The sequence below is a fragment of the Hylobates moloch genome, unplaced genomic scaffold, assembly GCF_009828535.3.
Source record: "Hylobates moloch isolate HMO894 unplaced genomic scaffold, HMol_V3 SCAFFOLD_19, whole genome shotgun sequence".
NCBI classification, from domain to species: domain Eukaryota; kingdom Metazoa; phylum Chordata; class Mammalia; order Primates; family Hylobatidae; genus Hylobates; species Hylobates moloch.
Genome location: NW_026652294.1, coordinates 65,578,032 through 65,590,004, shown reverse-complemented (window position 1 = coordinate 65,590,004; position 11,973 = coordinate 65,578,032). Strand labels below are relative to the sequence as shown.

The 11,973-nt window shown below is 36.3% G+C and overlaps 1 pseudogene; it reads right to left on the bottom strand.

The window, feature by feature from the left end:
• Positions 1-5,623: 5,623 nt before the first annotated feature.
• LOC116810077 (lupus La protein-like) overlaps positions 5,624-11,973 on the bottom strand; it is a 9,078-nt pseudogene continuing 2,728 nt past the window's right edge.

Below are 11,973 nucleotides of genomic sequence, written 5' to 3'. Positions count from 1 at the left end.
AGCATTATAATGTCTACCAGAGCTAATGTGCTTTGTTTTCTTTTTGTTTTGGAGCAGTGGTGTTTTTTCTTGGTAATAGTTTCTGAGGAATTTTGACTTATATCTTTTTATCTCACCCAACCCAAATTTGTCTCAGAATTGCTGGGAATTTCCATGTGTAATGCTTTGTTGGCACTATTTAAGCTAAGCATATTACTTGTTAAATCCTTTCTGAAAAGGATCAGCTTAATATACTAGGAATTGAGCTGACAGATATGACCAGAAAGCAGCCCTGGAAGGTAGCAGGAAGGCAGCACTCCGTGCTCATAACTCTTTGTGAATTCACCATTACAGAATTTTCAGTCCCAGCATTTCAACAAAACAGGAGTCCCTCAGCCTGAAGATTAGAAAGTAATGCTTCTTAACTTGCTATTAATCTGAATTTGATTTCTCCTCCACAAATGTGGTCATTCACATTTGATTTTATTTTTCAGTAAACATATAGCCCTTTCTCCTTTCCTGTAAAGACAACTTAAATAGCCATAAAAAATATTGAAATAATCCAAAAGTTAGATAGGGTAGGAAAAGTCAGTTTCAGGTTTAATAATGTCAAATGTGCATTTTCACAACTTTGGGGGGAAAGGAAACTAAAATGTAAATCAAATTTGAAAAAAATGTGATTTTTTAATCTGTTCTATACATTTTGAGAATTTTTTAATGCGAAGGTTTGATAGACACCCATACTTTTATCACTGGACATAGTGATCATTACTCATAGACCTGCCTAGCATCTTACAAGGGATATTTCACTTCAATTTTGATCTCTGTTTTTTATACATACACTATACACTATTTTCATTTGAGTAGGAGAGAAGTTATAATGTACTGATCATACACTTACGGGTTTTGTCACTGAAATTTTAAAATATTCTTAGTTCAAACTAACTGTATTTGGCTTCAGGGCCCAGCATTAATGCCATCTCTATCACAGTGTCTTAGAATTCACTAGAAGTAATTGCATGTTTGTTCTTTTGTCATAGCCCTTTGTCAACTAACCCCTCTAATAAAGAATTACTTTTTTTAGGTTAATTGAGTGCTGTTTTTCTAACCTCATTGATTCTAAACTCCTTGAGAGCAGAACATATCTTTTATTTAATGCTGCCAAAAACTCTACATTAGCTTCCCATAGCTTTGTAGTAACAGATTACCCCAAAGTTAGTGGCTTAAACCAACAGAAATTTAATCTCTCCAAGTTCTAATTTATCCTCTTCAAGTCCAGAAGTCTGAAATCATTGAGCCAAAATCAATGTCATCAGAGTCACACCTTCTCTGGAGTCTCTAGGAGAGAATCTGTCACTATGGCTTCTGGTGGCTGTCAGCTTCCTTGACTTGAAGGCACATCACTCCAGTCTCTGCCTCTATGGTCACATTGCTTCCTCCTTTTCTGAGTGTGTCTCATTTCCCTCTGCTTCTCTTTTATGAGGACACTTGTGATGGTATTTAGGATTTACCTGGATAATCTCTTCATCTCAAAATCCTCATCAAATTTACAAAGAGCTTTTTTCCAAATAAGGTTGTATGTACAGGTTCCAGGGATTAGAACGTGGACAGATCTTTGGGATCTATTATCAGCCTACCACATATCCCAACTCTTGCCCAGCTTGGAGCACAGTCCTAAAGTACCCAGTAAACCTTTGTTGATTTGAAAAATAATATCTTGAGGGCAGTAATTTTCTGTCTCTCCAGTTGTGACATCTCTTATCCCTACTTTTCCGGGGTTATTTCTTCTTCCGTGGACTGACTTCTTTGCTCACCATCAAAACCAATCTAAAATGGCATCCTTAATCTTGGAGAATGAAGAATTTTCCACTTCGATTCTCCACAGATTATTGATTCATTCTTTCCATGGCTTTATTCTGGAATACGTGAGTGAGACGATCTAACTGGCCCACCCTATGTCCAGTGTGGATTGCTCACACAAGGCAGCTTCTGTCAAAAGAAAGAGCCCAAGATTTTGCTGATTCTCTATTAAGAGAGAATATATAGCGGAGGAGATACAACTGGTACCTCTACTATGGGGGAGGCATAGGAGAAATACTTTCTTAATCTTTGGTATGTAATATTAACTTTAGTCTTCATGTTTGCTAATCAAGGTTTTAGGACCTGGATTAAAGAAAATTTACTGAATCACACTATCTCTTTGTTTTCTACACTTTACCTCCAAAAATCTTCCTTTGATGGGCAACAAGTTTAAAACTTGTATACTCTTATGAGCTCAGAGCAAGACACCCAATTGTTTCTTACCCTAGTTTAATCTCTAACTCTATATATGACATCTTTTGGCAAAATACTATACATTCCTTCTAGTTCTAATTTTCTAAACTTCAGCAGAGAAAAGCTGTGTCTTTTTTTAGAATTTTCAGATATGTTCTATCAGACTTTTTTACATTTTTGGTAAAAGGTAAGATGTAAGAATTTCATATGTAACATCAAAACAAAATGCATTTTGTAAGACATGTCAAACAATATTCTCTGAGAGATTTGCATAGTATGTAGACAATTGTAATTGCAAACTAAATTATTTCACCAATATTATGTCCCAAAGAAGATTTTATACATTTGTAAACTAAACTGTAACATTTGTCATTTTTTATTGTATTAAGAACATTTAACATGAAATCTGCGCTTTTAACTCACTTTTAATCATACGATACAGTACTGTTAACTGTAGAGACAGTGTTGTAGGAGGCTCTCTAGAACTTACTCATCTTGCATAATGGAAACTGTAACTCCATTGAATGGCAACTCCCCTTTTCCCACTTCCACTAGTCCCTGGCAAATACTATTCTACTGTCTTCTTCTATGAGTTTGTTCATTTTAGATATCTCATATAAGCGGAATCATGCAGCATTTGTCCTTCTGTAACTGGTTTATTTCACTTAGCATAGTGTTCTCCAGGTTTATCCATGTTGTTGCATATTGCAAGATTTCCTTCCTTTTTGAGGCTGAAAAATATTCCACTGCGTGCTCATGCCACATTTTCTTTATCCATTCATCTGTCAATAAATGCTTAGGTTATTTCATATCTTGGCTATTGCTAATAATGCTGCAATGAACATGGGAGTTCAAATATCTGTTCAATGTTCTGATCTCTTTTTTTTGGTTAAATACCCAGAAGTGAAATTTCTGGATCATATGGTAGTTCTATTTTTAAATTTTTGAGGAACCTCCATATTGTTATCCGTAGCAGCTGCACTACTTTACACTCCTACCAACAATGCACAATGGTTCCAACTTCTCCACATTTTTACCAACATTTATCTTTATATAAACATACTTATAAATATATAAAATGGGCATAGAAACAGATGTGAGGTAACTTCTCACTGCGGTTTGATTTGCATTTTCCTGATCACTAGTGATGTTGAGTGCTTTCTCATATACCTGGCCATTTGTATGTCTCCTTTGGAAAAATGTCTATTCAAGTAATTTGCTCATTTTTATTTATTTATTTTTTTTTTTTGGAGACAGAGTCTGGCTCTGTCCCCCAGGCTGGAGTGCAGTGGCACCATCTCGGCTCACTGCAAGCTCCGCCTCCCGGGTTCACGCCGTTCTCCTGCCTCAGCCTCCCGAGTAGCTGGGACTACAGGCACCCGCCACCATGCCCTGCTAATTTTTTTGTATTTTCAGTAGAGACGGGGTTTCACTATGTTGGCCAGGATGGTCTCGATCTCCTGACCTCGTGATCCGCCCACCTCGGCCTCCCAAAGTGCTAGGATTACAGGCTTGAGCCACCGCGCCCGGCCAATTTGCTCATTTTTAAATTGAGTTATTAGGGTTTTTGCTATTAAGTTGTAGGAATTCCTTATATAGTTTGGATATTAATCTTTCATTATATCTATGGTTTGCAAATCTATTCTCCCTTTCCATAGGTTGCCTTATCAACTCCTTATTGTTTCCCTTGCTGTGAAGTTTTTAGCTTGATGTGGTCCCACTTGCTTATTTTTGCCTTTGTTGTTGGTGCTTTTAGTGTCATATCCAATCATCATTGCCACAACCAATGTCATAAAGCTTTTCAGGAATGCTGTTATCTTAATGTATCATTCTCCACTAACTTGAACAACTTCAAACTAATGTAAAATATACTTTTAGTAAGCAATTAAGAAGTAATATAAATTTCTAAATGAATGCATTTTATTGTCTCTCTTAAGCAAAATGTGAATTCCAAAAATTGAAACAGAAACAAAGGAAAAAAATAGAGAAGTTCTATCTTGTTGCTGCCAACAGGCTGGAAATCCCCTTTAAGAAAATATTTTAAACTTAAGAAAGCAGCTGGAAGCATTTAGATATTCCAAGACATTTCAACATTCCTTGTAGACTGTCATTTAAAAGGGATTTTTAATCGTGTTTTAAAAAGAAATAAACAGTAGGTTTATCAGCAAAGTGACTTTTTGAAAAATTGCTTTTTTATTTGTAATCAAAGCAGAGATTATAGATATTTGGCTTTAGAGAAAACATTTTCTCCTAAACCTTCAAGAAAATATCTCTGATTTATGTCTGCTGCTTCGCTCATCCCTGCCCTCATTTTCAAAGCGGTATAAGGCAGGGTGACAGAAGGGCGTTAATCTGACAGATATGGAACCAGTAATTAAGTAAAAAATGTTTATGGCATTTCCTCTTAACATTTTATGTGTGTTTTTGTCTGCTATTTTACAGTTTGGACTTTTTAAAATATTGTTTTCCCAAGAGACTCATAAGCTTCTTTCTTAAAATGCTTCCATCCTTTTTGTTTAATTCCTCTCAAATTTTCCCAGGACATTCTTTTGCTCCCATAAAGTACAAAAGTTAATTTTAGAGTAGTTAGTTAGCTTTCAATGGATGACAGCTGTCCTGGTCACTCAGCACCCCCATGTTCATTGCAGCATTAATAACAATAGCCAAGATACAAAAACAGCCTGCATGTCCATCAGTAGATGGATGCATAGAAAACATAGTACACACACACACACACAATGGAATATTATTCAGCCATAAAAAAACAAGAAAATGCTGCCATTTCCAATAATATGGATTATACTAAGTGAAATAAGCCAGACACAGAAAGAAAACTACTACATGATGTCACTTACATGTGGAATTTTTAAAAGTCAAACTCCCAGTAGCAGAGAGTAGAAGGGTAGTTACCAGAGGCTGGCAGGGGGGCAGTGGAAATGAGATGTTAGTCAAAAGGTACAAACTTGCAATTACAGGATAGATAGGTTTTGGGGATCTAACAGATAGCATGGGGACAACAGTTAATAATATTGCATTGCATATTTGAAATTTTCTAAGAGAATAGACTTTTTCCTTTTATATAGTATATATTTTATTAGGTTTGTACAAATATATTCTCATATTACAAATGCAATTTAGTGATTGCATCTTCCTTTGATATTTGAATCATCTGAAATAACAAACAGAACTATATATTCAAAAGAATCCTCATTTGGATAACAAAAAAAGACAAGTTAAACAACAAAAAAAACTTTTCCTTTCTCACAGGTGGACACTGAAGTAGATCTAATTTGGTTCTCATTTTAAAAGCTCCCCAAACCAAAAGCAGCTTAAAAACTAATTAAAATGGATTTAAAATTTGTTTACTAAGCTATTGGTCTGTAGCATCATTTTCTGTTTTCTGTTGTTTTGATGAAGATTCTTTTTTGTCTGTTTCTTCTCTTACTCTTTTCACTGGTCCAGTTGCACCATTTTCATCATGTTCATCGTCACTAACCAATTTCATTTTCTTGCCCTGAAGCTGCACTTTTCCTTTAACAAACTCAGGCTAGACAGCTTTATTACCCTTGCCTTTTAAATCTGCGAACTTTTGACTTCCATATGTTTAGGGGTTCGTGTTGGTCTTTTATGATTTTTTTCAATGCTTCTTTTTCCACCTGTCCTTCTAGTGCTTCCCAAGTCACTTCTTTGTTCCTTAATTGTAGATTACCATTGTTTGCATCTTTGGCTTTACCCAATGCTTCCTCGACTTTTTCTTTAAATCGAATTATTCCCTCTTTTGCACCTCTGACAACGTCTATCCATTTTAGTTCACCGTGATTTGAGAAAAGGATGTGTGAACCTTCTCTACAGGTCTCATCATCTAAGTCACCCAAAAATTTCAGCAAGCATCCAATCTTTTTTCTCTAGAGATTTCATTTCAGCATCCTGTAGCTTTTATTTTTCTTCTTGCTCTTGTTTAGCTCTTAATTTATCCTCCATATTATTTTGTTTCCTTTCTTCACTTTTTTCGGCAAAGTAATATTCCTTGAAAAGTATTAGTGGGCTGTGTCTTTGTACTTCTGGCCAGGGGTCTCTAGCAACTTTTTAGCAGATTTAATGTTATCAAACACAGCAAACACTGATCCTTTAAATGCTTTATGCAATGTTCTTCTCACTGGGACATTTTGTACTTGACCTCTATCTTCTGATCATTCTTTTTTTTCCTTTTCCTTTTTTTTTTTTTTTTTGAGATGGAGTCTTTGTCACCCAGGCTGGAGTGCAGTGGCGCGATCTCGGCTCACTGCAAGCTCCGCCTCCTGGGTTCACGCCATTCTCCTGCCTCCGCCTCCCGAGTAGCTGGGACTACAGGCGCCCGCCACCACGCCCGGCTAATTTTTTTGTATTTTTAGTAGAGACGGGGTTTCACCGTGGTCTCGATCTCCTGACCTCGTGATCCACCCGCCTCGGCCTCCCAAAGTGCTGGGATTACAAGCGTGAGCCACCGCGCCCGGCCCTGATCATTCTTTTATGTCATCCACAGTTGCATCAGTTGGGAAGCCTTTGATATAAATAGATGTTTTTTACATCATTTTTATACCCATCGGTCACTTCAAGGAGGGGTTTACTTGGAGACATTCTGGTTTTAGTTTTATCTTCACTGATTTCCATGAGTTCTGCCTTCGATGTCCTCAGTGCTTCCACAATTACATTAAAGTCTGTTGTGAGATGGTTTAACCTGTTAAATTTTATATCTCCAAAGGTACCCACCCTTCATTTAGTTTGACCTGTTCCTTTAAAAATTTGCCCCATAGCAAATTGAAGTCTCCAAATTAATACTCAATTTGATGATAGATTTTGGCCTTCAGACCAGCATTTTCAGCCACTGTGGCATTCTTTAAGATCCCAGTCCTGCAGAGTCAAGCCACAAGCTCACAAACAACAACAGTAACATCTTGACTTCCTCCAGTAGCTCTTAAGTGTTCTTACCACACACAGAAAAGATGGTAACTATGTGAGGTAACAGTATGTCAGTTAACTTGATTGTAGTCATCCTTTTGCAGTGCATACATATGTCAAATAATCATGTTATACACCTTCAATGTATACAATTTTTGTTGATGAATTGTATGTCAGTGAAACTGGCTCATAGGTGGGAATTGAACAATGAGAACTCATGGACACAGGAAGGGGAACATCACACTCCAGGGACAGTTGTGGGGTTGGGGGAGGGGGGAGGGACAGCATTAGGAGATACACCTAATGCTAAATGACAAGTTAATGGGTGCAGGAAATCAACATGGCACATGGATACATATGTAACAAACCTGCACATTGTGCACATGTACCCTAAAACCCTAAAGTATAATTAAAAGTAAAAATAAAAAAAAATAAATAAATAAAATAAAATAAAATAAAATAAGACTTTCTAATAAAAAAAAAAGAAAAAATATTTTAATAAAGTAAAATAAAATTTGCATTTCAGATTTTATGAACCTGTCTTTTACCCTAGAAAGGCCAGCCAGGTCGAGGTTGGGGAAGGGAGGAAAGAATGCTCTCCTTTGCTTAGTCATCCTTATAATTTCTTTATGTTGAAAATGTCTTCCTAATGCTTACTTTTGTTTTACTTATAATCTCTTAAAATGGAAAGATTTTAATGTAATTAAATATTTAGTATTTTCCTTTATAATATCTGCATAAAAGGCAAAAGAAGGGAGGAAATATGAAAATGAATGAGATTCAAGTTTAATAGAATTTGGCAAAAATAGCACCTTTTTCTTTTTAAATGATATTTGCTCCAGCATATGTATTTGCTTATGTTTGTAGCTGATACCAGTTCTTGAGGTAAAGAAATTATTTCAGGTCTTGCCTATGATGGGTATCTTTGTAAGATCACTCTAAGTCCAGTGGAAGTTTTCTCAATTATGCAGGTGTAATATCTCCACAGTCATCTCATTTCAGGAGAATAAGGCTTAAGCACACATGACTCATGCCACTCAAATGTCAGTAAGACAGCTAACCAAATATTCATTTAAAATTGGAAGCAAGTTCATGAAGCAATCAGTTAGTCAGCTGAACAAAGCGTCCCCCCCATAAAGGACAGAGTCATGAATGAGTGTAAGAAGTTACTTAGATAATATAGAACTAGAGAAAAAGGAGTTGGGAGTGGCAATATCCTAATACCTGTCTTTGAATGTATTGACTGAGACACAGTCTTTATTTAATAGGGCCTAAATGGATTATTATGATTTCATTGCTATGACTATGAGTAAACTAACAATTGTCCTTTTCTTATCACATTTATGACTTGTAGCATTGTTTTTATCAGTATGTATTTGGAATATTTGATGAGCATCTTTTGGCCTTTTTTGAAGACATCCAAGTCAAATGTAGGATTCCAATTCTTCTTGAGTTAAATAAACTGACTTGTTGGTCTTGTTACTTGGGGGGTTTCCCACACATTGAGTGCCATGTTAAGCAAAATTTACTCCTAAAAGAAAATTTAATGGGGTTGATGAGTAGGATACACAGGTGTGCAAAAATTGCAAAACTAATTGAAGATAATGAATGCTCCACTGCTCTGCCCTGGAGCCACAGAACAGCAGGTAACATGTCTTAGCTTTTTCTTTATTCCGTTTTTCAACATCTTCTTTGCCAATTGAGAAATCTGTTTATTTTCAGTACATTTAGAGTTTGGCATTTTAAAATTTTCTGTTATTTATTTCCAAACCATCTGAAAATTTGTCAGTTTTTGTTTAACCTGTTAAAAATATTGACTTGCATTTGCAGCTTTATATAAAGTAGTCACTGGTTTCCAATATAGTTAAGGTTTGTAGATAAACACCAGTCCTAAGTAGAAATATTTCTATACCTCCAGCCAATAGGTAGACATGTGCATTATCAGATCTGATCATACTGGGTGATCAATGGAGATTAAATGTTTCCGATTTCATTATATGTGTCTGATTAATTATCTGAGTACCAATTAGGCAAGCATTATTCTTTGCAATTCCAGAAAGAGACAAAATATGTGTTCCAAAAGTGGCCGGGTTGTTGTTGTTGTTTTGAGATGGAGTCTTGATGTGTCACCCAGGCTGGAGTGCAGTGGTGCGATCGGGGCTCACTGCAACCTCTGCCTCCCAGGTTCAAGTGATTCTCCTGCCTCAGCCTCCTGAGTAGCTGGGCACACACCACCACCCCCAGCTAATTTTTGTATCTCTAGTAGAGATGGGGTTTCACCATGCTGGTCATGCTGGTCTTGAACTTCTGACCTCAGGTGATCTGCCTGTCTCAGCCTCCCAAAGCGCTGGGATTACAGGCGTGAGCCATCGCACCCTGCCAAAATGGCTCTTTTTTGAAAAGCTCTTTGAAAAGATGACATCCACATGTGAAAACGTAAACATTAGGAAAGTTAAACAGCCTATAAAAAACAGTGAAATAGATGTTTCCAGGAATTATACACTAATATAATACATAGAATAAATGCTGGGCTCAAATTAGTTCACGGAAAAGGTCAATAAGCAAACTTGGTCAGAGATTGTTTCATTTCTGGTCAGACTTGAAGGACAGAGAGAATTTGGGAAGAACAGAAGATAAGGGTGAAAGTGTGGTTGGTTGGAGATACTAAATTGTGTGAACAGAAATGTTCTATTATTAGGTTGGTGCAAAAGTAATTGCAGTTTTTGCCATTATAGAAGAGTGACTTTATCAGTCTAAGTAAACATGGAGGTCAAGTTAGAATGCCCTATCTAATATCTAATGGCATGTTTGAACACTTCTTTTGTGTTCATGGGAACTGTTTTAATAATGTTGTAACAAAGCATATTCTATTGTTCAGAGTTTTGCTTTATGGACTTAACTGAGATTTTTCAGAAGCACGCTGTATGCTTGTTTTCCATTTTTACTAGCACTGGTACATAACCTGATACATAAAAGTCATTTACCAAATCTTAGATGAATGAAATGAGGCAAAAATAAATTCTGATAGATTTTCCTTTAATTCCTGGAGCTTACATTTTCAGTGAGAAAGGCAAGAGATACCTGAATATTCTCCGGTTTAAAGTGATATTCTATTGGCTTTCCTCTAAAAAGGAGATGAATTGAAAAACACACTTGAAAATACCGTGTTACTGCTTAAAGAAATCATAGATGACATCAACAAATGCAAAAGCATTCCTCACTAACGAATTGGAAGAATCAATATTGCTAAAATGTCCATCTGTCCAAAGCAATCTAGAGACTCAATGCTATTCCTATCAAATTGCCAACATCATTTTTCACAGAATTAGAGAATTATTCCAAAATTCTCACTGTTGGTGAGAATGTAAAATTATTTCAGTCCCTGTGGAAAGCAGTTTGGATATTTCTCAAAAAAAAAAAAAAATTGAACTACCATTTGACCCAGCAATTCTATTACTACATATAAACCCAAAGGAAAATAAATTGTTCTACCAAAAAGACACCTGCACTCATCTGTTCATTGCAGCACTATTCACAATAGCAAAGGCATGAAATCAACCTGGGCACCCAACAATGGTGGATTGGATAAAGAAAATGTGGTACATATACCCCATGGAATACTACATGGCCATAAAAAAGGATGAAATCATATCCTTTGCAGCAACATGGATGCAGCTAGAGACCATTATCCTCGGTAAATTAACACAGAAACAGAAAATCAAATATAGTATGTTCTCACTTATCGTGGGAGCTAATTCCTGAGTACACACAAAGATGGGAATGATAGACACTGCGGACTACTATAGTGGGGAGGGAGAAGGGCAAGGACTGAAAATCTTCCTACTGGTTACTGTGTTCACTATCTGGGTGACAGGATCAATAAAAGCTCAAAGATCAGCATGTAGCAATATACTATACCTTATAACAAATCTGCACATATGCCCCTGAATCTAAAATTAAAATTATTTTTAAAAGAGATTCAGGCCAGGTATGGTGGCTCACACCTGTAATCCCAGCACTTGAGAAGGCTGAGGCAGGAGGATCACTTGAGCTCAGGAGTTCAAGACCAGCCTGGGCAACAAAGTGCGACCCCTGGAGAGAGACAGAGACAGACAGAGAGAGAGAGAGGGAAATTCAAATCACAAAAACTAAAAACATAATTCTATGTTAAAGTTAAATGGGATTATTTTTATGTATTAATTTATTCATTCAATAAATATTTATTGGATACTTAGTACACACTAGATACTACTGTTCTGGGGAAGATGATAAAGTGGTTAACAAAGTTAATAAAACTTCTGTCCTCATGGAGCTTATATTCTGGTAGAGGGAAACAAACTAATTTGTTAAAAAAGTAAAAATTGTAGATTCTGGATATTAGCCCTTTGTCAGATGAGTAGGTTGCAAAAATTTTCTCCCATTCTGTAGGTTGCCTGTTCACTCTGATGGTAGTTTCTTTTGCTGTGCAGAAGCTCTTCAGTTTAATGAGATCCCATTTGTCAATTTTGGCTTTTGTTGCCATTGCTTTTGGTGTTTTAGACATGAAGTCCTTGCCCACGCCTATGGCCTGAATGGTATTGCCTAGGTTTTCTTGTAGGATTTTAATGGTTTTAGGTCTAACATTTAAGTCTTTAATCCATCTTGAATTAATTTTTGTATAAGGTGTAAGGAAGGGATCCAGTTGCAGCTTTCTACATATGGCTAGCCAGTTTTCCCAGCACCATTTATTAAATAGGGAATCCTTTCCCCATTTCTTGTTTTTGTCAGGTTTGTCAAAGATCA